At 50.1% G+C, this 23,236-nt stretch overlaps 1 long non-coding RNA gene across 1 annotated transcript; it reads left to right on the top strand.

Annotated features, from left to right (window-relative positions):
• The first annotated feature begins 602 nt into the window (after positions 1-602).
• Positions 603-15,235, top strand: LOC121474489. The gene is made up of 3 exons (XR_005983414.1): positions 603-707; positions 13,862-13,915; positions 14,851-15,235. It is a non-coding gene; the product is annotated as an uncharacterized LOC121474489 (long non-coding RNA).
• The last annotated feature ends 8,001 nt before the right edge of the window (positions 15,236-23,236 follow it).

The raw sequence follows: 23,236 nt of genomic DNA, 5'->3' as shown, positions 1-23,236 counted from the left end.
TCTAAGCCAACAATCCCCTGATTGTCTGACGACTGTAGTCTCTGCTGCCATAGGGTCCTGCCAACACACCTACCTGTCTCCTGTGCCAACGGAGTGTGCCTGTGAGGATCAGGCGAAGGAAGAGGCAGGTTTCACCGCTCAGCTTGCCCATGACAGTTGGATGTAGACCTCCCTTAAGAGCCCACCTGGCTCCCTCTGCCTGTGGCTCTGCCTCTCTCTGTCTCTCATGAATGAATGAATGAATGAATGAATGAATAAATAAATAAATAAATAAATAAATAAATAAATAAATAAATAAATAAATAAATAAATTTTTAAAGGGACGCCTATGGCTCAGGGTGTGATCCTGGGATCCCAGAATGGAGTCCCACATTGGGCTCCCTACGTAGGGCCTGCTTCTCCCTCTGCCCGTGTATCTGCTTCTCTCTGTCTCTCATGAATAAATAAATAAAATCTTTAAAAAAGAAAAAAAATAGAGCCCACCTGGCTGCGGGCACCTATAGGGGAGCTGGGTGCTCACTCCCCACCCCAGCCTCCGCGCGGAGCCTGCGGTTCCGGGATCAGGCCGCCAGGTGGCAGCATGGGGGAAGAAAGCGGGGTCCCGACTCCCCGCTGAGGACGCCCGGGTTTGCCCGCGGACCCAAGGAGGGCCCACCGAGGTCCTTCAAGAGTGGCTCATTGTCACACAGGAACTGACTTTCTAGAAAGTAAGTCACTAACCACCGCCGAGGGGGGTGACTGCGCGCGCGTGTCTATGTGTGAAGGTCTGGATGCGGATGTGTGTTGTGCGTGCGGGGGTGACGGGAGACTTGGTGTACGTGAGCGTAGGTGCGGGAAGGGGGAAGCAGCAGCTCAGGTGTCGCCAGCCAGGCGGGGAGGAAGCCATAAAACCTGGGCGATGTCCTGCTTATCGGAGAGCCCTTCTCCTGGATCGAGAAGGGGAGAGTGCAAAGTTCACAGAGATAGTAGCAACTGGAAGGCGTGGAGCAGGACAGTGGTGTTGCTGGGGGGCGGGGGGGAGGTGGCTCCCCAGCGGGGCCGGGCGGCTGCCGCGGCCAGGGACCCATGGAGGGACTCTGGGCCCAGCAGGATCACGTTCCAGCCAGCCCAGCTTTCTCTTTTTTCTTTTCTTTTTTTTTTTTTTTAATTCATGAGAGACCCAGAGAGAGGCAGAGACACAGGCAGAGGGAGAAGCAGGCTCCGCGCAGGGAGCCCGACGCAGGACTCGATCCCAGGACCGCGGGATCACACCCCGGGCGGAAGGCGGCGCTAAGCCGCGGCAGCTCTTTTCCAGTGGTGCAGGCACATCTCGGACCTCAGTTTCTCTACCTGTAAAATGGCAGAGACAGTCTGTCCTGCCTTCCTGGCCGGGTGTGAGGATTAAGCGAGCCGTGGGTGTGATGCACGTAGAAGGCCCCCGTACGCGATGAGCGTGTCTTTGGTTGTGGAGGAAACACCTGAGCATGCTCGTCAAGAAGGCCCTTGTAGGGCCCGGTCCCTTCCTGCCCCTCGGGAGGTCGGGCCCCTGTCCTCCGCCCATCCCAGCCCCCCAGAGACGACCTTTCTCATGGTGGAATGGGCCTTGTTAGAAAGTGGTTGCAAGTGCCTGTCTCTGGGGAAGGGGAGCTTTCAGGGGACAAGCCTGCCTGGAGGCGACTGTTAGGCCAACCCCTTCCAGATCAAACTTCAGCGCTGACACTGCCCCCTCCAGGCAGCTTCGAGTACTGACTCACGCTTAGTCTTGTTCAAGTTGGCCCTTGTTTTCTCTCCTCTTTATTAAGGACTGGGTGGGGAGCATCTGGTGTCATCAGGGATTACTTTGAAACTACCGCCTCACTTTGGGAAACTGGCTTGAGTCAACTGGTCACCATGGAATTTCTTTTTTTAGTGCGTAAACAGCCAACTTAGAAGCAGCTGTTACCCCATCCAGGGCGGAAAGCAGCCTGTTGGTGTGGAGCTGCCTGGCTCATATTTCTTGGGCAAACAGATGCCATGTCTCTCAACTCACCAGTTAGGAAGCCCAGAAACTGTGGTTTGGAGACCACATGTCTAGTTATGTCTAGTTATTCAGGTGGCTTCACCCGGAAAGCCCTCTCTGAATGTCAAAGCTACAAGATAAAGGACATGTATAGCAGCTGGGTGCTTCCCTTCCTAGGGGCCACCCCAGGAGGCAGTGAGTGCTAAGTGCCAAGTCAGTGAGGAAACTTTGTTTTGGAGCCAAAGCATAAAAAGCCCCCAACCGCAAACCACGGAGCTTTTGGTGAGTGCTTATTTTGTGCAGGTTCTGAACCCAGGGAGGGCCTCTGAGGGGAGAGGAACCAGGAGCTGGAAATTCAAAGTAGTAGGAAGAATTACACTGGATGGGTAAGGCCCTTCAAGAGGTGGGAACAGCATGAACAAAGGCATGGAAATAGGAATGTGTATATATATATACATACATATATATACACACATGTGTAATGAAGAGTTTGCTGGAACAAAGTTTACAACAATAAAGATTTATTTACTTATTTTAGAGAAGGGGGAGGGGCAGAGGACAAAGAAGAGACTCCTCAAGCAGACTCCCTACTGAGCAAGGAGGTAGAGGCTCAATCCCAGGACCCTGAGATCATGACCTGAGCCTAAACCAGGAGCTGGATGCTTAACTGACAGAGCCACCCAGGCGCCCCAGCAAGAAATAAACCCAACACACATTAACTGGGTGTCTTCAGTGTGCTCACAACTATTCAAATCACCAGGATGAAGTTGGTGAACAAAAGTCCCTCCTCTGTGGACTAGTATAACAGATATACATAATAAATATTATTTGTTATAATAATAAATGCAAAAGATAAATATAAATAACAATGTAAATAATGATGGCTCACATTTATTGAGAGTTTACTACATGCCCTTACTGTTCTGTTTTTTAAAAGATTTTATTTATTCATGAGAGACACACAGAGAAAGAGAGGCAGAGACATAGGCAGAGGGAGAAGCAGGCTCCCTGGGGGGAGCCAATGTGGGACTCGATCCCGGGATCCGGGGATCATGACTTGAGCCAAAGGCAGATGCTCAACCACTGAGCCACCCACGTGCCCTGCCCTGTGCTGTTTTGAGTACCTTATATTTATTTATTCATTTTTAAAATTTTTATTTATTTGAGAGAGAGACAGAGAGCATGAGCAGGGGGAGAAGAAGGTTCCCCACTAAGCAAGGAGCCTCATATGGGGCTTGATCCCAAGACCCCCAGGATCATAAGGCAGATTCTCAAACTGACTGAGCCAGTGAAGCATGCCTTATTTACTCATTTAATCCTCAAAACACCCACATAAAGGAAGCCTGGGTCTTGTCTCTAGTCCATGGATGAGGAAGCTTAGGCACAAAGCTGTAAGGGCGGAATTCAAACCCAGAGCTGGGGCTCTGACTGTCACACAGCACTACTCTGGTAGTCTCAGTAAGAAGGGGTGAAAGGTCAGGTTGCCAAGTAATGTGGACTGGTCTGGAGGGTGGCAAAGGCCAGGCAGGGGAGTGGGGATCCAATGCTTTCAGAAGATTAATCTGGGGGTGTGTGTGGAGTCAACTGGGGTTCAGAAAGCAGCACAACCTCCTGGCCTTACTGAAGAGTGGGGGAGGAGTGAAGAGAGGAATCAGATAGGGCTTGGAACATTCTTCAGGCCTCACCTTGCCTGGAATTAATGAACTTGGCAGATCCCTCCCCATCCCAGGACTGATTGACAGTTTACCGTGGATTATTTTTATTAGTATTAATTGCAGTTCATGAGGGAGGAGAGGTCCATTGTGGTGGGTGGAGCCCTGAGCACACATGGAGGAGCTCCCAAGGTCTCCCAGGCTGGGCCTGAAGACTGGATGATTTGCAGCATCCAGACTTCTTCCCAGCAAATTCCCATCAGCCAGTCCCCAAGCTCAGTGTTCAGGTGAGGTGCGGACCGGCTCCCACTCCCCGCATCTGTGCTGCCCTCCCAGCCCTGCCCTGCAGGACCCCTCTAGTTTCTTCATCAGAAGTCCGAACACCAGCCCCATACTGGTGGGCAGCCTGTTGGTCCTGTGCATGCTGGGACCCCCGCTTCCGTCGGGGGTGCCCTCCTGCTCTTGTCTTGCTTCCTGCCCACTGCCCTGCCCACTCCGGACTCGGAAAGCACAAGCCAGCTCCCTGTTTCAACCTCTTCCAGTTTTTTGTTGTTGTTGTTGTTGTTGTTGTTGTTTTTAGATTTTATTTATTTATTCATGAGAGACACACAGAGAGAGGCAGAGACACAGGCAGAGGGAGAAGCAGGCTCCTCGCAGGGAGCCCGATGTGGGACTCGATCCCGGGACCCCAGGATCATGCCCTGAGCCGAAGGCCTATCCTCCACCGCTGAGCCCCCCAGCCACCCCCAATCTCTTCGAGTTTTCATCCATGTTTCCTAGGCAAGATCCCACTGTGGCTTCAGTGAAGGCAGCCAGCTTGAGTTTCTGGCTGCCAGCGCCCCTGCCCACAGCTGCCAGGGCGCCCTGTTGGCCAGGGGGCGGCGCCAACCTTCCCCTTGCTGTCTTCAGCCCCAGGGAAAGGCCCTTCTCCTGAAACCCCAGAGGGGCTTGGACTCTCAGGCACTGGCCACCTGCACAGCGGGGTCCCTGTCCTCTCACGGTAGTGTCCCTCTTGCCCCTACCTTCTCCCTCCCTAACTTTCCTCACACCCTCAACACCCTCAAAGCCAAGCCCACAAGGCCCACATGCCCTGGAGGGCGGTAGGGGCCAGGCCTCAGGTCTCCCCTGCCCTGGCAGCCTTGTTAGGAACGCACCTTAGGATCGCCCTTTAAGAACGCCCTGGGCCTGGCAGGGCCCTTGAGGGCTGGGGATTCCCGCCCGGGAATTTCTCCAATATCCTACCAGCTGTTTCTGCTCTTTCAGTGGTTTTATTATTTTCCTTTCTGTTCCAACCTCTCCTTTCGCTTTCAGTACGGCAGGTCAGGCCAAATGGCGGTGGAGGGTGGGGACCTGGCATCTGCGGAGGCCGGAGCTGTGGCCGGGCCAGCTGTGCCAAGGGAGGGGATGGGATGAAGAAGGAAACGGGGAAGTGAGAGCAGCAGCCGGGCGGCCTCCTGTCTTCCTGGGGATCTGCACGTCACTGGGCTCTGGGCACACGGCCTCGTCTTCTTCTGGCCCCCAGTGAAAATGCACATCTGCCCTTTGGGACAGTGACACATTAACCCAGTGACACCAATCCGCCAGTCAGATGTGCTCGCTGCTGCCTGGGGAGGAGCATCCAAGGAGAGGGGTGCGCAGGACACATGGTTGTGAAGAGGGTAGGAAGGGCCGGGGACTTGAGCACGTGCCTGGGGATGTGCCTTGGCACCTCTGAGCAGCAAGGAGGTGCCAGGCAGCCAGGGATTCTGGCAATAGCGGTGTACCCCTACCTAGGAGGACTTTTTTTTTTTCCCCACTGCACGATTAGACTCCAAGAGGGTGGGATCAGGTGACTAGGGTCCCTTGGCGAGCTCATTTCCCTGGTGTGATGTTCGCAGCACATCGCAGTACCTGCCCGTGTCATTGGATCTCCATGGGTCCACCAGGCAACTTCCTGATGGGACAGGCCTCCCGCTTCAGATAAGGATGAAACTCAGCTGCGTGTAACAGAAGATTGAACCAAGTGGCTTAAATAAGAGAAGCTTTCTTTTCCTGTCATGCAATGGAACTGTGGAGGCAGACGATCCTGAGCATTTTAAAAGCAAGACTAAAGGAATAGATAGCCAGGAGCCCATCATCTTCCTGACTCTACTTCTAGGCATTTTCCCAAGCAGGCAGCTCATTCCACTTGGAGCTTGATTGATGCACCCAATGTGGGCTCCTTCCCTCCCTGTCTCACATCCCCATGGTCCCACAAGTCTCCTGAGCTCCCCTTCCAAGTCCTTGTTTTGGGGTCTGCATCTGCAGGGACTCCAGCCAGAATACTAAATTTTTGAGTGCTTACTGCATGTGAGGCATTCTCTCATTTCCTCCTCAACCCTAAGTGATGGGATTCAATGGTTAAGCCCGATTTTAGGGATGAAGTCATAACTTGCCCAGGGTCACTGACCATTGGAGCCAAGACTCAAAACAGGCTGATCTTTTTTTTTTTTTTTTTTTTAGGATTTTATTTATTTACTTGAGAGACAGAAGGAACCAGGGGAGGAGCAGAGGGAGAGGGAGAAGCAGACTCCCTGCTGAGTAAGGAGCCCAATGTGGACTCGATCCCAGGACCCTGAGATCATGACCTGAACTGAAGGCTGGAGCTTAACTGACTGAGCCACCCAGGCACCCCAGGCCAATCATTTTGTGCTTATTTCCTTGGGATGGGTTCCTCAACCAGAATCATGGGTCAGAGAGTGCACATTTTCAGGCTTTTGACCTGTTTTGCCAAACTGCCTCTGACTAAAGTCAAATCCAAGTGCTCCTCTCAACCAGCAGTGTGGGAATCCCTCACTTCTCATGTCCTCACTGCCAAGGGCTCCCGAGTCTTTCCAACCCAGCCCCTGTGAGGGCATTCCTCCCACATTTGAATTTTTTTTTTAATTCAGAAGGATTAAGTTTTTTAAGAGTGGGAGAGAAAGAGAGAGGCAGGGGGAGGGGCGGAGGGAGAGGGAGAGAGACTCTTAAGCAGGTTCCACGTACATTGGGGCGCCCCATGTGGGGCTCGATCTCACAATCCCAAGACGATGACCTGAGCCAAAATCAAGAGTCTATGGCTTCACTGACTCAGCCACCCAGGTGCCCCTAGAAAGCATTAATATTAACAAGCCTGGGGATCCCTGGGTGGCTCAGCGGTTTAGCGCCTGCCTTTGGCCCAGGGCGCAATCCTGGAGTCCCGGGATCAAGTCCCACATCAGGCTCCTGGCATGGAGCCTGCTTCTCCCTCTTCCTGTGTCTCTACCTCTCTCTCTCTCTCTATGTCTACAACAAATAAATAAATAAATCTTAAAAAAAAAAAAAATTAACAAGCCTGTTAGCCTTATGCTAACAGACAGGCAGCATGTGTCTGTGAGTTGAACTGAAAAGGGATGGAGCCAAGTTCCTGACCCGAGCAGAAGAGTTGCTTCCTGCCTGCCCCTCAGCTTTCCTGGGAGGGCAGGTTATGCCCATCTCCCCGCCCTGGAGCTGGTGGGCGGAGGTGTGCGGGTGGGCATACAGGAAGAAGAGGGAAGGATCGAGGAGGGAAGGGCCCCTGGGGAGGGAGTCTTTGATTGCACAGCCTTGGACTCCTCCAGAACATTCCTTTTCTTAACAGAAATACTGGTGAGCGGAGGGTGGCAGTACCCCAGCCCCCATCTCATCCCCTTAGATGTTTGAAGAGCCAACCAGCCACTCCCCAACCTAGGCGTGCCAAATGCCTGAGGGTGGCAGGCAGGCATGCAGGCAGCTGGAGGGAGACACAGGAATCCCTCCCTCCCCAGCGTGTGAACACGGTTCAGATGTCCTTGCTTGGCTCTAGTTTCGGGCTGTGCCTGCCTGACCTCTTTCCAATAAAACTCTCCTACTGGGCTTTATAGTATCCCAAACACGTTCACATCAGGGAACTCCTTTGATCCTTCCACTACCTTAAAATTATCCCCATTTTACAGATGGGGAAGCTGAGGCTCCGATTAAAATGATGGTTCAAAGTAGTACGCTATCGCTCAAGATTTCTGTCGCCTCACCGACTAATGGTCACAAAATAGTAGTGATGACAATGTCCATTCAAAATTATCACACGCAGGTACTGTGTGAGGCTCTTTGTCTTAGGAAGGTTGTCTTCCGGTCTTCACAAAACCCTCTCAGGTGGATAGTCACCTGCCTCTGGCAGAGCTGGGATTTGAACCTGCGATGTCCTACTCCAGAGCCAGGGCTTCTCGAAGTGTGGTCTCCAGACCAGGATCTTGTAAGACATGCGCATTCTCAGGCCCCATCCCAGACCTATGTTCTGAATCCTGGGCCAGAGCCTGGCAGGCTTGGGTTTAACATGCCCTCCAGGTAATTCTGATGCACTCTCATATTTGAGAATTGCCGTCCTAATACATTCTTTTAACTCAGTGCATTTCAACCCTGACTGCACAGTAGAATCACTTGGGAACTTTAATAAATACCAATGCTGTGCCAGACCAGAATCTCTGGGGTGGGGCTCCGGCATGAGTATTATTAGAAGCTCCCCATGTGCACTCCTCATCCTTTGATATGTGCTGGGGTAGGTGGGCCCTGGGAGGCTCCACATTTTACCAGAAGGTTCTAGAGTAGAGTTAACAGGGCAGCCTGTTCCAGAAAATCCTGGAGGGAATGAAGGAAGACTTGGAGTCCAGGAAGGAGAGACTTTGGGGGCTCAGCACCTCCTTCTGATGACTCCATGCAGGCCCAGGAAGCCTGCAGCCCTGCTGGGGCCCAGAGCGCCGCAACTGTTTGTCTTGGCCTTTGCCCAAGCAGGCGGTTCTGTGTGGAGCTGCAGCTCTTTTGTTTGTGTGGTTTAACTGTTGGCCCAGTTTTTCCAGGGCTGATTAGATATCCCTGTGAGCAGTATAACCACTCTGGGGGTCCACAGGATTCCCGAAAAGGGGTCAGAGTGGCAGTTTCCCCTTAGAGCCCAAGCAAAGTGGCGTCTGGGGAACGGTCGTCTCCTGCTTCTAACTATATGACTCTGAGCCTCAGGTTCAAGGATGCAAGAGCTTATCAGTCAGGGTCCATCCAGGAGACAGAAAACACACCAGTGCTTTTCCCAGAGAGAACCTAATATGAAAAATTATTAATTAGGTTCTGAGGGATTGAAAAGACAGAGAGAGAATGCTGGAGGGTCCCAGGGTCCCAAGCACAAGAAGCAGTAGGGTTTCCTTGGGGCCTGAGGAACAAAGAGAAAAGTTTGCAAGTTTTAGAAGCATGGAGGACCTTTTCCAGAGCTGAAAGTCAGATGTCTGGGGAGGAGATGCAAGCTGGGAAACCATGAGGCTGGTTCCACAAGTGTTAGAGAAAAAGCAAAGCTGGAATTGTGCTCATCGCTCCTCTTGGAGTGAACTGCTGTCATCAGGTGGAAAAAGCCTTGCTCAGGTCAGATGTTGGGGCAGCTGGGTTTCTGGTTGCCTAACTTCTCTCTACCTCTGTGGACCCTCCCTCTTCACCTCAGGCTCACTCTCTCATCTCTTAGTTTACTTCTTTCCAGGACCAATCCCAAACGTTGCTGGTTCAAACAATGAACGTTTACTGAACAGCTATTATGGCCCCGGATCTGCGGACTGGATGCCTGAGATGTAGCAATATTTAGTAATAGTAATAGCACCCACATTCACCGGAGTGCTTACCTGCCTGGCCCTGCTCTAAGCATCTCCCTCCCATACAGTAACTCATTTCTAGTGCCCTTGTCTTACAGATGGGGAAACTGAGGCACAGAGCCACTTGGTAACTTGCCTAAGGTGATTATTTAGCTAGTGAGTGGCAGAGCCTGAATATGAATCCAGTCAGTGGGATTCCGCTACCCGCATTCTTCACCAAGTCACCTCATCACCTCAAATCCTAGAGAGCTAGACATGTGAACAGCTGACTGCAGCACAGGTACAGAATGCCACATGGAGGGCCTCCCAGAGGTGGGAACTCATTTCATCCATTCATTCAAATAAACCTGTAGACTGGGGTGTAATGATGAGCAAAAACATTCTACCTGCTGTTGGGAAGCTTTTAGTGAACACACAGATGTTAATCAGATTTTCACACCCCAAAAAGTTAGCTCCCAAACACAGGTTCCCTTTGCTATGAAAACTGTAATCAGAGATTTGTTGCAAATGTGAAAATGAGAGGACCACTTCCCGGAGAATGTGATGATGGGGCTGGGGCAGAAAAGATGAGTGGGAGTTAATCAGATAAAGAACAGAAAGAAGGGCGGTCCAGGCAGAGGGAACAGCATGTGCAAAGCCTCTGAGACATGGGGGCAGGGAGGAATACAAAGACAATGAGAACTGTAAGTCAGGCCCTTGAACTCTGACCAGCTGACCATGGCCAACGCTCCCAGGCATGGAGCCCACCTGCGGGGACCCCCACCACTCCAGTTTGGGGTCCTATGGCCAACCCTTCCTGCAACACGCTGAAGGCTGGCCATCGCCCAGTTGTGTGGGTACCAGCCTCTGTCCACTTCAAGTAACAGGCTAGCCTCAGGGGCCTCTGGAGGGAGGTCTGAAAAAGCACCAAAGCTGGAAGTTGGTCAAGAAACCAACAGGGACAGTCCTGTTGGATAGGGAGGGGGCACATCCCCAGGGAGTCTTTGAAGAGTGAGTGAATGGGGGCACCATCCATATAAATGACCTCTGTAAAAAGAAGCCTGGCAGCTGGAGGCTCGAATGAAAGGTGATGGCTCCCTCCGGAAGTCACCAGAGTCTCCACTGGAGGTCTTGGAGCACTCAGCTCATACCACTTAACTCCTACTCCTTGACTAGGTGGGGAGGCAATGATTAAGCCCATTTTAGAGGGCAGCGTAAGAAAAGGCAAGGCTAGAGAGGAAGGAAAGCTTGAGCTTGGGGCTGCTTCTCAGCCTGACCCTTTTGGGAGGCAGCTGGGCCTTTAAGAATGAGATTCTGAGAAGCCATGCAGAGGTTTCGGGCGAGATCCAGAGGCTCTGGGATGAGCAGGCAAGACTTTAGCTCCCTAATGGGTCAGAAAGGGGGCCAGACAGACTAGAGCAGAGGGAGACACACTTCCTGTCCCCAGGGCCCTCTATGCCCTGTTTACAGAAAACAAAGTGCCTTTGGCTGACTCTGGACTGGTTTCCCTGAAGCAATTAGAGCAACCACTGTTCCTGGTCCTCCTCCCCCTCCTGTGCCATCTGAGGGAGCGGCTGTCAGCCCAACTGGGGGCCCCATGCTGGCATCTGTTGGGATCTGCAGGCCTGGGGCCCCCACAACCCTCCACCCCCACCCCAGGCAGCACTGAATGTTGCCTAAAGCCGTCCAAGTTTCCATGGGCCCAACCTAATCGAGACTAACTGAAGGCTGTGTCATCCTCATCTCTGGGAATATCTGATGGGAAGGCACATCATTGAATGGGCTCCTCTGGTTCCCAATAGGAAAGCAAGCCCCTCCCTTCCTGACTCCCCTTGCCTGCCTGAGGTAGGTCTTTCAGCAGAACCATCTGACCAGAGGCCCTGAACAAAGACAATTTGAATTCTCTGAGCCTCCCTTCAGGGCAAGGGTGAGGGCATATGCTGGAATCCCTGCTGTGCCTTGTTGGGTTGGGGGGCCCTACGGGATGGCACCACCCATCTGCCCTACAGACTAGGCCCTGAGGCTACTGGAGGACAGGGGAACCACCTGACAGCATGACAAGGGCCAGGGCCTAGGGTCTTGGGCAGAGGCTCATTTGCTAACAGAGGAGCAGCCCTCATTCATTTGTGAGGGTCCCCTGAACACCTGACATCATCTTTCCTACCAGCCTGATGTATTGCTTGGGTGGCAGAGGGGGCTTCTTTCTCCCTCCTCTACTTTGCTCCCACCAACTAGCAAGAGTCAGTTGTTAAATATTCAGGAATTCTGTGAGCTGATTGTTAAGCAGAGCCATTACTGAAAATTAAATTATGTAAACCAGTGTTTCTCAACCGTTTGCTCATTATTGCCTACTAAACAGCCTTTCCAGGCATTTCCCCCCCTAATTTCCTACCACCCTACCCATAAAAATTTAATGTCACAGACAAGCTGTTTATGCACTGAATGTATAACTGTACTTTTATTTTATTTATTTATTTTAAAAGATTTTTATTTATTCATTTGAGAGAGAGATAGTGAAAAAAAGCATGAGCAGTGGGGAGAGGGAGAAACAGCCTCGACCCCAGGATCCTGGGATCATGACCTGAGCCAAAGGCAGACGCTCACCCGACTGAGCCACCCAGGTGCCCCTATCTATACTTTATACATAAAAAGAGTAAGATTGTTTCTGGCCTCCACCAAGAACCCATTTTCAACCCTGTTGTGAATGCAGGATATAAACTCACAACTAAAAAATTCATATTAAAAACAAAAGTAAGGGATCCCTGGGTGGCGCAGCGGTTTAGCGCCTGCCTTTGGCCCAGGGCGCGATCCTGGAGACCCGGGATCGAATCCCACGTCGGGCTCCCGGTGCATGGAGCCTGCTTCTCCCTCTGCCTGTGTCTCTGCCTCTCTCTCTCTATCTCTCTCTATCATAAATAAATACAAAAAAAAAAAATTAAAAAACAAAAACAAAAGTAATATATACTCAAAACTTCCTAGTTATTTTCTAGTTATATTATAGTTATATATATTTCTATAAATTTTGAGTAATATATACTCAAAACTTCCTAGTTATTTTACTTCCTAGTTATTTTACTATAATTTTTAAATTTTTGATTCTTTCAAAGTTATTGATATATCTTTTTTTTTTTTTCCCCTGGAAAGCTGGTTGCTCAACATTTACCAGCACACCACCAGGCAGGTCTTTTAGCAAAATAACAAACACTTTGAGAGGTGATCAATTTTAATTAAGATTATATTTATTTATTCATGAGAGACACAGAGACATAGGCAGAGGGAGAAGCAGGCTCCCTTCAAGAAGCCTGATGTGGGGCTTGATCCCAGGACCCAGGGATCACAACCTGAGCTGAAGGCAGACGCTCAGTCACTGAGCCACCCAGGTGCCCCAGAGAGGTGATCGATTTTAGTCTAAGAAAGATCAGTTTACCTAGAAAAACCTCACTTGAAGAATCATGGGAGGACCTGGAGAATTTAGTGGATGCCAGGAGAAGGGGGAGAGAAGCCCGAAGACAGAAACAAACCTCTGATGCTAACTCCAATAGTGGCTGCAGGGTATTTCTGGGTGAAAAGTCTAAAAGGGAGGAAATGTGTGTGTAATCCACACCCTCAAGCTCCAGGAGTGTTTGTGATTAGCAATCGCTTGCTTCTACCTCAGGTGTGGTGCACACCTTGACCCCCTGTTAGAGATCAGGGGCATAACCCTGAGCCCCCCACCCCTGCCACTGTCCCGTCTCCTCCCCATGTCCAGTCTAGAGTGTTCTGTAAATACCTGAATCTTGGCTCCAAGGGGAGCACCGAGAAAGCCATAGTGCAGGCCTGGTCTGAGGATGGGGAGGACACAGGACATTCAGACACAGACGCATGCTGTGCAAGCTTCACTCCCGTCCCCTCTGAGTGCCCTCGCCATGAAACAGGAGAACAGCCTGAGTTCTCAGGAGGGCCTTCCAGCTCAGCGCCTCAGCCTGGAAAGCCGTCTCCTCTCCCTCCCTCTGGACAAGGCTGCTAGGTCCCTCCTGCCCAGGCACTGCCTCTTGTCACCCTCCAGCCTCCTTCATCTCCCTTCTGATGCAGGCAGCCTTAGAATGCTCAGCCTGGCTCCATCTGCTTCTTGGAAGAAAGGCCACACATGAGAAGGTGGCCTGGGAACTCAATGCTCTGCCATTACTTGTCATCTGGCAGACCCCTGTCTCAACACCAGCTCCCTGTTTTTAACACGGTACAAGGGGCGCCTGGGTGGCTCAGTGGTTTAGCGCCTGCCTTTGGCCCAGGGCGTGATCCTGGAGACTCGGGATCGAGTCCCACGTCGGGCTGGCTCCCTGCATGGAGCCTGCTTCTCCCTCTGCCGGTGTCTCTGCCTCTCTCTCTCTCTCTCTCTCTCTGTCTCTCATGAATAAATAAAATCTTAAAAAAAAAAAAAAAAGAAGAAAAGAAAGAAAGAGAAAAGACAGGGGCAACTTAGAGAGGGGTGGGGGGGGGGGGGGACTGGGCCCTCAGGGGAGGACCTGAGTGAGCAGAGTCACTTTGTCCAGGCCAATGGCCTTTGGCTCCCTTGGGTTCTTTCCTGTCTGCGTCCTGGAACAAGTGACATGACTGGCTGGGCCTCTGTTTCCCGAACTAACCAAACTCACTCACAGGTGCTGAGGAGATTACCAGGGAACCAAAGAACCTGCAAGTACACACCCACTGAGGTAAGAGGCAGTTTCGTTACTTTATCATTTCATTCGGGTCTGTCTGCTGTAGGCAAATTGTTTCTTTGTCTGCTATATGTCAGGAGAAAGGAATGCCGGTGCCCCTCAGCCAACGGGAATCCCTGGCTGGGGGTGGGCCAGGAGCTGGGGGTGGGGGGCATCCAGAAAGGCATTTCAGAAGCTACATCCCAAGGAGAGCCTCTCTTCAGGATTTTATGCAGATAAAGCCAAATTCTGGTAAACTCTTAAGAGTTTCCAAAGGTGAGTCAGTGTCCCCAGAGGTCAGGAGGAGTAGCCTGACAGAGGGGTCTGGCCCTCCCTACTCTGGCTGGGTTCCCGGGAACATGGCCTGCAAGTCCTGAGTCACTACTAGAGGCCATCCTGGGCCCCCAGGAGCGTGGGCTGGGACAGAACTCCCCTCCCCGCAAGGCAGTCCCAGGAGCCCGCTGGGCGGGCAACCCCTCCCTCAGCCAGGCCCCTTCTCTGCAGCACACCTCTCTTCTCTGGGCCAATACCTTTCTGAAATCCATGTTGGCAAACCTACTTCCAAGCAGAAAACTTGGACGTGAGTGGAATATCTGGAATTCCTGGAGGATTTATAGCCCAGCAACTGGGACACGTGTGGGTAGTTGACCCCAACCCTTCCCCAGCTCTGACCCTGCCTCCAGCTCTGGCAGCCGGCTCCCTTCTCTGGCCCCAGAGCCACATGTCGGTCACCTGGCCTGCATCCCCTGGTTCAGAGCAGACAGTGCTGGATGCAGTTCCTCCCTCCGCAGCTCTGCCTCAAACTCTCTGTGCGACCGTGGGCAGTCCACCTCCCCTCTCCAGACCTCGGCTTTCTCATCTGTAAAACAGACAGGCTGATCAGAGATGGGTTACTGCTTGACTGTTCTGGAAGAGTCAGACCTTCACCTGTTGTCTGTCTAAAATTCTAGGAAATGGAGACCGTGCTGGTTTTCTCCCTAAACAGAGATGAGCCCCTGTGTTCCTGGGGATACAGCAGGAGCTTCTGAACTGTCAGACCAGCTTCCGGGGCTGGGAATCTTCGGTGGGACAGGAGGCAGGCATCCTCCTGCGGCCCACACCAGCAGGGCGAGGGCTCTGGGCTGCACAGGGTGTGCTCAAAGCCAGGGCCCAGAGGAGGGAACTTCTGCCTCGGGCTGTCCTCCCTCACTATTCTCCTTTCTCCTCCTCCGCCTCCGTGCAGACACCCCTCTGCCTTGTGCTGGAGATGTCCACTGTCCTGGGCTGATCGGAGGGACCCCCAACCTTTACCCACTCAGATCTGTCCCCAGAAAGTTGCTCTCACCCGCCACTCCCACTCCCCCCACCCCCCACAGCCTGTCACCCATCTGGCCAGCTGTCCTTTGTGAGTCAGGAGACCAACAGATATTCAGGCCCTGTGGCTTGGAATTTCACTTGGTAAAATTAATCCGCAGGACACCGGGGTGGCCCAGGGCCTGATCCTGGAGTCCTGGGATAGAGTCCCACGTTGGGCTCCCCGCAGGGAGCCTGCTTCTCCCTCTGCCTGTGTTTCTGCCTCTCTCTCTGTGTCCCTTGTGAATAAATAAATAAATAAATAAATAAATAAATAAATAAAATCTTAAAAAAAAAAATTCTCAAAAGAGTTGCCCTCAAATGTTCTTCCTCCTCTGTGAAACCTGTCCTGCCCACTGTCCCAGTTCCCATGCCTCTCCCCACTTCCTCCAACAGCAGACATTCAATTACTTAATCATTTACCCATTCAAGTGTATTGAGTGCCAGCTACCTCCCTGGTGCTCTGCTGGGTGCTGGGGATGAGGAGAGCAAAACCAGACCCAGCTCCCCCTCTGTGGGGGTTTAGGGGCCACTGGGCATGGGCAAGGGCTCTTCTTACATATTCCTTCCTCTTGCCCCGCCCCAGCCCTGCCTGTAGCCCCAGCCCAGCTCCCCAGGACAGCACCCTGTCTCACACATCTCTGTAGCTCAGCACCCAGCAAGTGCCCAACATCTAACAGGCCTTCTGTATATTGCAGATTACATTTGAGTACCCTGAAGGGAGATTGGTTTGTCCCTGAAGTTGGTCCTGACTCTGTTATTTAGGGATAACAGAGGATAGGGAAAGTAATTAAGACTAGACACTGGGTTAAATCATATGTTGCCTGCTGCCCAGAGGGTGCAGTTTGGCTACAGCTATCAAAACTAGAAAATGCATCTACTTTTGGGCTCAGCAGTTCCACTGCTCCGAGCTTACTGGACAGATGGATGCTCACACATGAGAAATCATACAGATACAGTGTCTGCCCCTGAAGTATTGTTTGCAACAGATTGGCCACAACTTAAATGTTCATCACCTACTTGATACACTGTGTTAAGCCCATATGTAGCACAATCCTATGCAGTGTGGGAAAAAGAAAAAAAAAAAAAAGAATAAAGAGGCTGACTCTATTTTCTTATTTAATTTTTAAGTAAGCTCTACACCCAGAGTGGGTCTCGAATTCACAGCCCTGAAATCAAGGGTTGCATGCTCTACTGACTGAGCCAGCCAGGTGCCCTGAAGAGCTTTCTCTGGATATAAATAGGAAGACCTGAGAAAGGTGTAGGAAGCTGAGAAAGAGTTTAGTAGTTTATTTAGTGTAAAAGCTGGAGTGATGGGGAAGGAATGCATTTAAATATACATATTTTGGGAGGCACCTGGGTGGCTCAGTGGTTGAGGGTCTGCCTTCGGCTCAGGGTGTGATCCCGGGGTCCTGGGTTGGAGTCCCACATCGGGCTCCCCACAGGGAGCCTGCTTCTCCCTCTGCCTATGTCTCTGCCTCTCTGTGTCTCTCATGATTAAATAAATAAAATCTTTTATATATATATATATATACACATATTTTTTCAATATACATAGAAGGGTCCTCAGACAGGAGTCATAGGAAACAGGTAACAGCGAGCACCATGGCAGGGAAAATAGGCAAGTGAGGAACAAGATGGGAAGAGATCTTTCCACTGATTAGTCTTCAAATCTTTTTTTATAAAGATTTTATTAATTTATTTGAGAGAAAGCATGCATGCATGCACTACTGGGGGGAGGGGGCAGAGGAGGAGGGGCAGATGGAGAGAGGGAAGAAGGAGAGAATCTCAAATAGGCTCTCTGCTGAGCCCCTGTAGTAGGGCCTGATCTAATCACCTTGAGGTCATGACCTGAGCTGAAACCAAGAGCTGGACACTCAACCCACTGAGACAACCAGGCACCCCTGCCTTTGAATCTTTTGAATATTGTACTATCTAAATATGTGACCTGTTAAAAATTAAAATACATTATAAAGACTATAAGGTAACGTGGAAAAAAAGTTTGTAGGATAGGTGGGAAAAAAGCTAAAGAAAACCCCCAAAGTTATTATTTTCAGTAGGGTTATAAATGGGTGGTAAAATAAATGCAGGTTAAAATTTCCATCTGTAGGGATGCCTGGGTGGCTCAGCGGTTGAGCGTCTGCCTTTGCTTCAGGGCGTGATCCCCGGTCCTGGGATAGAGTCCTGCATCGGGCTCCTTGCAAGGAGCCTTCTCCCTCTGCCTGTGTCTCTGCCTCTCTCTGTGTATCTCTCGTGAATAAATTAATAAAATCTTTAAAAAATTTTTCCATCCATAGGGATCCCTGGGTGGTGCAGCGGTTTAGCGCCTGCCTTTGGCCCAGGGCGCGATCCTGGAGACCCGGGATCGAATCCCACGTCGGGCTCCCGGTGCATGGAGCCTGCCTCTCCCTCTGCCTGTGTCTCTGCCTCTCTCTCTCTCTCTCTCTCTCTGTGTGACTATCATAAATAAATAAATAAAATCTTTAAAAAAAATAAAATAAAAATTTTTCCATCCATAGAAGAAACAGTCTGGGTAATTTTTATTTCCTTCCTTTTTTTTTTTTTTGTAATTTTCCTCACAAATTTCTATAATAAACACATCTTGTTTTATTATTAGAAAAAAACTGAAAAAAAAAGAAGAAAAATCTGTGACAAAAGAAAATACATATTTGCTAAGAGAATTGTGAATTCTGTATAATCTCAATTATGGAAACAAGGTTGAAATAAACTGGAAGGAAATGTGCAAAATGTTCACAGTGGTTGTCATGATATAATAGGTAATTTTTAAACATGATAATATTTTTCTATTATTTTCATGACGAAAGGAATTTAGGAAGGAAGTGAGGAAGGGAGGGAGGGAGAGAGGAAGGGTATCTAGTGGAAGAGAGTTCTTCAAAATAACAGTTGTGTTAGGGTAGTAAGATTATGAGTCATTTTTGTTGTTTTGTTCAGTTTTCCAAACTTTTCATTATGTGGTTTTGTTGTTATTTTAGCAGGAACGGAACCCTCATTGCTGTAGAGTGGGATTTTCCTCCCCAAGGTCCTGCTGACTTGTGCTAAGGGGCTAGAGTTTTCTAATTGCTTGCTATTCACTCCAAGTCACAAAGCAAGGGTTTGCTCTGGATGGTGGGAGATTGCTACCATGGACATGTTGCTGGAGGTTGGGGGGGTGGGGAGAGAAAGAAAGAGAGAGAGAAAGAAAGAGAGAGAGAGAGAGAATCAGAGCACCTTGCACCTTTGGGTCCTTTAAATATCTTAGTTGGCAAACATTTAAGGAACTCTGACTGCTAGGCTTGGTGCTGGGAGCATAGGGTACCAACACCCAGTCCCTTGCCCTTCCTGGGCTCTAGGCTCTTTATGGCATCCAGGATGTTTCAGGCAGATAGAACAGGGGTCCTCAAGAAGAACCTCCTCTGAGCAGAGGCCTGGTAAGATCAGACCTTGTAGGCGGTATCAGACTTGGACAATGGACAAAATTAGGCCTACAAGTAGTCCTGATCAAGGGTTGGACCCTCACTGGTCCTAAACTGCCTTGCCACAGTGAGACACTTGTCTTCTCAGAATCTTATAATCTACTAGACATGATAAAGCAAACTGCCCAGCAAAGATTGTGGTAATCCAAACTGGAGAGACCTGGATTCTGATTCTGGGTCTGCTGACAACCAGCTATGGGATCTTGGGTGGGTAATTTCACTTTATAAGCCTCAGCGTCCTTATCTGCAAAATGGGGAGAATCATAATAATAATGAATAGTACCTGCCCTGACTACCTCCCAGAGTTCTTGTAAGGATCAAGTGACATAATGTATATAAAAGCACTTTAAGGGCAGCCCGGGTGGCTCAGTGGTTTAGCGCTGCCTTCGGCCCAGGGCATGATCCTGGAGTCCTGGGATTGAGTCCCACGTCCGGCTGCCAATCTCTGTGTATCTCTCATGAATAAATAAATAAAATATTTTTTAAAAAGCACTTTAAAAGTATAAAGGTTGGGAGTGCCTGGGTGGCTCAGTTAGTTGAGTGTCTGCCTTCAGCTTGGGTCATGTTCCTGGGGTCTGGGGATCAAGCCCCACGTCAGGCTTCCTGCTCAGCGGGGAGTCTGCTTCTTCCTCTTCCTCTGCCCCTCCCCCTGCCTGTGTTTTCTCTCTCTGTGTCCCTCTCAAATAGGTAAAGCCTTAAAAGAAATAAAGTATAAAGGATGTCCACTGATGAATGGATACACAAAATATGGAATAGCGATACAACAGAATACTATTCAATCTTAAAAATTACCAAAGTACTGATACATGACATGGATGAACCTCAAAAACACTATGCTCTGAGGCACCTGAGTAGCTCAGTCAGTTGAGTGTCTGACTCTTGGTTTGGCTCAGTTTATGATCTCAGGGTATGTGCTCAGCAGGGAGTCTGCTTGAAGATTCTCTCCTTCTGCCTCACCCCCCACTCATGACACACAAGCATGTGCACTCCTGATCTCTCTCTCTCTCAAATAAATGCAAAAATCCTGGGGAAAAAAACCCCACATATCATGCTCAGTGAAAGAAGCCAGACACTAAAGGCCACATATTATATAATTCCACTTATGTGAAATATCCACAATAAGCAAATACACAGAGAAAGAAAGATTAATGGTTGCCAGTGGCTGGGGCGGGGGGGGGGGGGAAGTGTAGAGTGTCTGCTTTTTTTTTTTTTTTTAAGATTTTATTTATTTATTCAGGAGAGACACAGAGGGAGGCAGAGACACAGGCAGAGGGAGAAGCAGGCTCCATGCAGGGAACCCGATGCGGGATTCGATCCCAGGTCCCCAGGATCACGCCCTGAGCCAAAGGCAGACGCTCAATCACTGAGCCACTCAGGTGTCCCAAGAGTGCCTACTTAATGGGTACAGGGTGTCCTTCTGAAATGATGAAAATGTTCTGGAACTAGGTAGAGGTGATGGTTGCACACCGTGAATGTACTAAATGTCACTGAATCGTACACTTAAGTGCCTCAAACAGTAAATTTTATGTTACATTTATTTTACCACAGTTTTTTAAAACTTAAAAATGGGGGGGGGGACCTGGGTGGCTAGAGGTTGAGCACCTGCCTTCATGATCCTGGAGTCTCGGGATCGAGTCCTGCATTGGGCTCCTGCAAGGAGCCTGCTTCTCCTTCTGCCTATGTCTCTGCCTCTCTCTCTGTTTCTCTCATGAATAAATAAATAAATAAATAAATATCTTTATAAAACCCTTAAAAGCGGTATAAACGATTCAAATTTGAATTTATCATAGTTATTATTTTCATAATTAGTAATCAAACAGATTTGATGTCCCGAATTTCAGAGTTTTGCATCTGAACCAGAGTAGAGTGAGAAGCGACTAGAAAAAACAAAAAGAAAAAAAGGAAACCCCCTTCGCATTGTGCAGAGCCTCAGGGACACGAACCATTCAGTCCAGGAGTGGTATGACCAGCGGGGAAACCCAGAATGCCAAGGCCAGAGGAGCACAATGATCTGGGAATTTCAAAATCCATCTGCGTGGGCTCAGCCTTTAATTTGGTGGCTGTGCTGTCACTGAGGAAAGATTTATCCCAGCCTCCTGCACCCCAAACTGTTTCCCAGCCAGACTGGAAGAGTGCATTCTGGTTCCTGCTCTGAGGACCAAGGGCAGCTTCCCGGAGGTAAAGGGGCCCAAACCTGGCTTAGTGCCCAAGGGACCCCAGATCCGCAGGCTGAAAGCCTGAGAGACTGTCCGGAGAAGACTTCTTGATGACATCGATGTGACACTTCGACGATGTGATGTGTTGTTAACAAGCACAAGGATTCACTGATGGGACACTCAGATGTGCAAACACTCAGATGTGTTTCTTTTTTTGTTGTTACTGATTTAATCGGCCTCAGGAGCCCCACCTCAGGCAATGGGGGGCAGCCAGCAAGGGAGGGGACACCTTGCCAGTTAGGCACCTTGGTCTGTTTCCATTTAAACAGCACCTAACAGATATATATTCAGTCTCCTCATTAACAGGGGCACTTCTTCCCTCCTTTCCCCCCCCCCCCCCCCACCCTGCCCCATGCCCCCTTGGGAAAGGGTCAGCAGGCACACAGGAAACCCACTGCTTCTCCAGCCCCTTTGCTTCTCCTCCCCCCACAATGCACTGGAGTTCCAGGGGCAGACACACTCTCTCTGCCAGGGGTTCCTGAGTTTCTCTGACAAGAACCAGTACTTGGGTACTGGTTTAAAATGCCCATTCTGGGGACCCCTGGGTGGCTCAGCCGTTGGGTGCCTGCCTTCGGCCTGGTGTGTGATCCGGAGGTCTGTGGATCCAGTCCTGCATGGGGCTCCCTGCATGGAGCCTGTTTCTCCCTCTGCCTGTGCCTCTGCCTCTCTCTGGGTGTCTCTCATGAATAAATAAAATCTTTAGGAAAAAAGTCTCCCAAGCCTGGCTTTCAAGATTATTGTCTTGCAAGGAGCCCCCTTGCCCTTTCCAAATCCATTGATAAAGGGAACTTGTTAGTTGAAGGAAAGCAAATGTGCCTTTGTCATACAAACTGGTATCTGCTCCTCTTTTGCCAGTCCAGAAATCCGTGGATTCTGACCTGGAGAACCCCAGAGGTCAACATGATTAATGGAGCTGTGCTTCTTCTTTTTTTAATATTTTATTTATTTGAGGGAGAGAGAGAAAGAGAGAGAGAACACAAGCAGGGAGGAGGGGAAGAGGGAGAAGGAGAAGCAGACTCCCTGCTGAGCAGGGAGCCTGGTGTGGGGCTCGATCCCAGGACCCGGGGATCACACCCTGAGCCCAAGGCAGACACGCAACTGCGGAGCCACCCAGTCGTCCCTTATTTTTTATTTTTAAAGATTTTATTTATTTATTCATGAGACACACAGAGAGAGACAGAGACATAGGCAGAGGAGAGGCAGGCTCCCTGTGGGGAACCTGATGTAGGACTCGATCCCAGGACCCTGGGATCACGCCCTGAGCCAAAGGCAGATGCTCCACCACTGAGCCACCCAAGTGCCCCTGTAAGGGTTTTTTTTAATGGCTAAGATACCCCTTCCCTCCTTGAGTTTGAGGCTTCTTGGAAATCACCTAGTCCAATGTTCTATCTGGTAGGTGTGGAGACGGAGGCTTGGAGAGTGAATGGCTTGTCTAAGGTCACACAGCTGATCAGCGGGGCTGGGAATGGACCCCAGGCATGGGACTCCCAATCCGGGGCTGCTCTCCACCACTCAGCGCCAGCATTTGATGTGCGATGTTTGACATTCAGCTGCTGTATAGAGATGCTGCTGCACTTCCTGAGGACCACGGGGCTTCAGGGGACAGAGATCTGCCCCATGGTTTCATAATTTCACTGAGTGCTGAAAATGAGAGGGGCTCACCCAAAAGCCCTGCTTCAGTGTTGTGCATCATAAATTTCTATTCATTGATTTCTACCCTGCATGGTTTTTGGTTATGACTCCAAACCATTTGCAGCCTAATTGTTCTGCAGACTTTTAGGCATCAAAAAAACAGTGAGGCTGGTAGCCCGATAGGGGGTGGGGGGCATCTCCAGACCCATGCAGGCCTGTTTCACCTTTGCAAGGTGTTAAGCCCTGAGGCAGGGAACTCCTTTGAGGGAGGTGAGTAATGGAGGTGAGAAGCCTTTTGACGCCAGTCACAGGATCTTTGTCCCAGCACATTTCACAAACTGGAAGGGGAACTCCAACTCCAACAGGGAGGAAGAAAGGAAGAACACGTTTAGTGAGCAGCTGTGATAAGCCAGACCCTGTGTTAAATACTTAACAGATGTAATTTAATCCCCACCCTTGCCCTGCAAGGCTGGTACGATTATCCCCATTTTACAGATGAAGAAATCAAGGCTTAGAGAGGATAAGGGTAATTTGCCTGAAGTCTGACAGGTTTTAAATGAGCTGACGTGGGATTTGAACGAAGTCTGCTCGACTCCAGAGACTCTGTATATAGGAGGCCACAGAGCCTTCAAGGGGGGAAATGCCACTTGCAGACTACCAACGCTGGCAGCTCCCATCATCTG

This window comes from Vulpes lagopus, chromosome 1 (assembly GCF_018345385.1).
Source record: "Vulpes lagopus strain Blue_001 chromosome 1, ASM1834538v1, whole genome shotgun sequence".
Taxonomy (NCBI): domain Eukaryota; kingdom Metazoa; phylum Chordata; class Mammalia; order Carnivora; family Canidae; genus Vulpes; species Vulpes lagopus.
Note: the sequence above shows the minus strand (reverse complement) of the source record. Positions and strands in the feature narration are given on the sequence as shown.